The sequence below is a fragment of the Erinaceus europaeus genome, chromosome 1 (genome assembly GCF_950295315.1).
Source record: "Erinaceus europaeus chromosome 1, mEriEur2.1, whole genome shotgun sequence".
Classification (NCBI taxonomy): domain Eukaryota; kingdom Metazoa; phylum Chordata; class Mammalia; order Eulipotyphla; family Erinaceidae; genus Erinaceus; species Erinaceus europaeus.
This window is the reverse complement of record NC_080162.1, coordinates 160,109,075-160,113,684: the sequence shown is the minus strand read 5'-3', so window position 1 is coordinate 160,113,684 and position 4,610 is coordinate 160,109,075.

The following is a 4,610-nucleotide window of genomic DNA, read 5'->3' as shown; positions in this document are numbered from 1 at the left end:
ACGTGGAGTCAGCTGACAATGGCAGTCCCCACTACCTCACCACACAGAGAGAGAGAGTGACCCAAAGGAGCCCAGCGAGAGAGAGCAAGAGAGGGAGCCAAGAACCCAGGGGGGGGGGGTGAGGGGGCTTTTATTGGGCAATAACCAGGGGTGATGTGTGGGGGCAGGATTGGTTGAAGGGGACACTGTGGGGCGTGTTAAAACCTGGGGGCGGAGACTGCATCAGAATAATTCCTCAGCTGCCAACCTTGTGAGATTTATGTGTCCCCCTGTGCTCAATCCCTCTTTAGAGAGAGAGACTTACCTGGAGGAACTCATCTCATAGGTTGAAGCGCAGCCTTCTCAACCATCTCTTCACAATATCTCTACATTTTTTTTCTGTCTTTCTATCTAGTCATAGCATAAGATGGTTCAAAGTCTGTAAAAGACTATCGTGGAGCAGAAACCTTTTGGGCATAAACCTAAATGATATAGGGACAAGTAGGGGAGTAGTAAAAGCCAGTGTGGTGTGAAGGGAAGGGTTGGTGTGTAAAGGAAGGTTCCCTGCTTGGGGGGTGGAGGGGCAAGGGTACATAATGAGGGGGAGGCGGGAAGGCATGACCCACCAAACAGAGGGGTTATTTGGCATTGTATAGTCCTCAAGGCAACAGTCTGTAAATTCTATGAACTACTCAGGATCAGCCTATGAAAAACCAGCAGCGTGAAGGGAAATAAGCTGCTTTAAAATTGTGTAAAATGTCTATAGGGTATGCCAACAAGTCCGATACAAGTCTCAGTCCAAAGTAGATGGCTAGGGGAAGAATTGGCAGGGGATGAGACACTGCATGAGGGAGTTCAGCCGCTGGAATTCTGCCTTTCTGTGGATAGCCATCTGGAACCGCCAACATGTAACAGGCAAATCAGAAGCAGGAACAGCAAGTAGGCATTAAGAAAGTTCTGTCCTTGGAGTCTGTGTATCAGGTTCTTCAGATCGCGTTGAGTGACATCTAGGGTTTCGGAGGGTGTGTCACTGTAGTCGTGCTGTCTAGTGGGTGACGTCAGGGTGTGCAGGGGTTCAGATGGTTTTTCCGGGATTCCTGTGAAAGAAACACAAACAATCTGCTTCTCGTGGTTAATTTGAACTTGTAACAAGCTAGAGGTTTATTATAGTTGATACCTCAATGATTATAATTGGTTTAAATATCTTTATGATTTTATTTAAAGGTCATCTAATGTGACCTCCTGTAGCAGTCTCTACAGCAGGATCTTGAGACCAATTTTAGTTAAAATATGTATTTTAAACAGACTCAAATCGCTTAGAGAGTTAACGCATTTTTGTGACAATGATTTTAACATTTACAGTGCCAGATTGATGCCAGATCTGCTGTGGATTAATTTCCACAAGATAGTTTACAGGGCACTTTTGGGGGCCCTCCAAAGGTGTTCTGTATAGAGAATTTATATTTTAGTTTTGGGAATGTATAGTCACGTTAAATATTAAGACTTTTACCTTAAATAGTTACCTTAGAAAATTAATTTTTACCTTGTCTGGTAATAATGTAGCTGTAGGGTTACACTTTTGACCGTTAAGTTAGTGTTACCAAATTTGAGACATACCCATAAACATTTAGTTATAACACACTGGAGGAAAAAGAACTTTTGTTATAAAAACATCATTTTAAAAACAAATTTTTATCTGTCATTAGTCACACAGTTTAAGACTAAACACTTACATATATACCAAAACTATATATAAAAATCAAAAGAGGGAGAAAAACAAAAATTTTGGAATGTCTCTGGACGTCTCCAGAAACTTTGGCTGTGTCCAGCATTTTTATATAAAGCCAATTACCTTTTAGAGTACTCCGAGCAGATGGGTCATGCAAAAAAAAAAAAAAAATTTGTCATTCAACACACTCACTCACAAAACACAACTGGCCAGTTATAACATAAGACATTCAGGGAAAGGGTAGGAGAGAGGTCTCTGTGAGCCAGATTTTGTAGGTTCAGCCATGTCGTATTATGGGTCCTGGGATGTATCCTGCATCTGGTCCTCTTGTAGTATTTCTTGTTCTTCAGGGATAACAGCTGCATCCTGCGGGTATTGTCGGACATGGCGGGCAGGAACCCAGACAGGTTTAGAGATATTTTGAGGGAAAACGCATGTGAAACCCCTTCCCATGGTCAATAGGGGGTCAGGCCCTTTCCAAATTTTATTGAGTGGGTCTTTCCATTTGACCTTAATGGATGGGAGGGTAGATGGTGTTTGCCAGTGAAGAATAATAGGGAGTAAGTCCAAGTTATTGTAAATACTAAAGAGATTTAACGTAGTTAAGGCTTTTGCTAGCTGGATATTCGGGGGGGGGGGCACATTCCTCCTTTAACTTTATTTAATTGAGCCTTAAGGGTTTGATGGGCCCTCTCGACAATGCCTTGTCCCTGTGGATGAATGCCTGTGATATGAGTAATGTTCCAGAGGGAACAAAAATCTTTAAATTGTTTGCTGGTAAATGCTGGTCCATGGTCAGTTTTCAGTTGAAGAGGTAAGCCCATCACAGCAAAACAGGAGAGCATATGGCTTACAAGCTTTTTAGCGCTTTCTCCTGTCTGAGCTGTAGCCCACATAAATTTAGAAAAGGTATCAATTGAGACAAACACATATTTTTGTTTGCCAAAGTTTGGTATGTGGGTGACTTCAATTTGCCAAATAGCATTAGCTTTTAAACCTCCGGGGTTAACCCCAGGGGTCTGGATAGCAGGTGTCTTTATGAGACTTGCACAAGAAGAGCATGTAGCAAGGATATGTTTTAACTGTGGTACAGGAACATCAGGAAATCGAGCTCAAAGGCCTTTAAGATTAACATGGGTTAGAGAATGAAAATTAGCAGGATCAGAGACAGAGACTGGGAAAGTTCCTGTGGAGGCAAGGCGGTCAACTGCAGCATTCCCTTCTGATAGGGAACCAGGAAGAGGGCTGTGGTGTGTGATCTGAAAACAAACTACACCTACTCCTTTCACCAAAGGCTTGCCATGACATCCCATGTCCTACAGAAAGAGCACAAGACACCTCTGAAGTATTGAAATGAATCAATACTTCCCTTATCTCCTGCTCCCATAGTCATACAACCTGTTTTCTCCTCACTAACAAATGTGGTTACTCCCATAACCAAGGTCTGTCTCTAATCCTGCTCCTCCTCCTCTCTGTACTTTCACCCCTTTGATAAAGAAGTGGAGAAATCCAGCCTGGCTAGTGTTACTCTCCTCTGAGATTTCACCACTTGATGCCTGTCTTACTCAAACCTGGGTGAATACAAAAGGTACTCTTATCAGGACTCCCCCAGTTTTTTCTTTAGCACCCCATACTTTATTGCCACCTCCACATCCATCAAACTCCACCCTCTAGAAGCATTTCAGACATGATTTATTTATATGAGATGATTGACTGATCTTTATCTTCTATTTTTCCCCACTTTAATGAATAGGGCATCTATGCTGCCTGAGTTTTCATATACAGAAAGGCTCAACAAACACTGGGTAGACTAGACCACACACACTGTGGCCCTTGTTCTCTTTTTTTCTCAACATCCTAATGTTTGAACAAACTATTTCTTCACACACTTCCTCTTGGCCTCCTGTGAGCACTGCACCCATTTCTACCTGCATCCAGTCCCAACCACAGTTGTTCTCCTGCTCCTAAACTCCTTACAGCCACCAGGCCAGGGAAACTGTTGACCTTGATACTCAGAGAGGAAGTGAGGAGTTGATGCTGTTGGAGGAGTCCACATGTGCTCTGCAGTCTGCAAAGTCAGGCAGGGTGCACTCTCCATGTGGATATCTGAACCTGCCTCCTCTTGGTCTCTGTCCAAAGGGTCCCCAAACTCCAACCTCCTGACCATACTTTAGCAATACTTGGAGAGTTTTTTTTAGATTTTATTTTATTGAGAGAGAGAAAGAGAGAAGTTAGAGTACCATTTTGGTATATGTGGTGCCAAGATTCAGATTGGAAACCTCAGGCATGCAAATCTGATGCTCTACCAGTTGAGTTATTTCCCATCTTCTACCTGGAGAGCTTTTTAGACGCTGGTACATGGACCCACCTCCAACCCAGGAACTCCGGTTAAAAATCCAGGATTCAGCCTGGCCACTGGAAGTTTCAAATGTCCCTGGATTTTCTATATCCTGATGCTTATGCCTAATTTCTAAATATGAAGTAAAGGATAGAGGAGTGGGAGGGGTAGGGAAAGGAAGAGAGAAAACAGAAAGCAAGAAGGGAGGCAGGGAAGGAGAAAATGGGAGGGAGGGAGGGAGGGAGGGAAGGAGGGAGGGAGAAATGGAAGGAAGAAAGGGAGAGAGAGGGGAAGGGAAGGAAGGAGGGAGGAAGAAAAAGTGAGGGGATGGAGGAAGTAGGAAGAAAAAAAGAGGAAGGGGAAGAAGAAAAAGAGAGGGAAGAAGGCAGGGAGGGAGGTGAAAGGGAAGGAGAAAAAGAGGAAAGACAGGGAAAGGGAGAGGGAAGGAGGGAAGGAAGGAAAGAAGGAAGGAGACAAAGAAAGGAGGGAGGGAGAGAGGTAGACAATGAAAAAGGAGGAAAGAGTGAGAAAAAGGAAAGTAGGCTAGTTCTGGGAGCCCAAGGC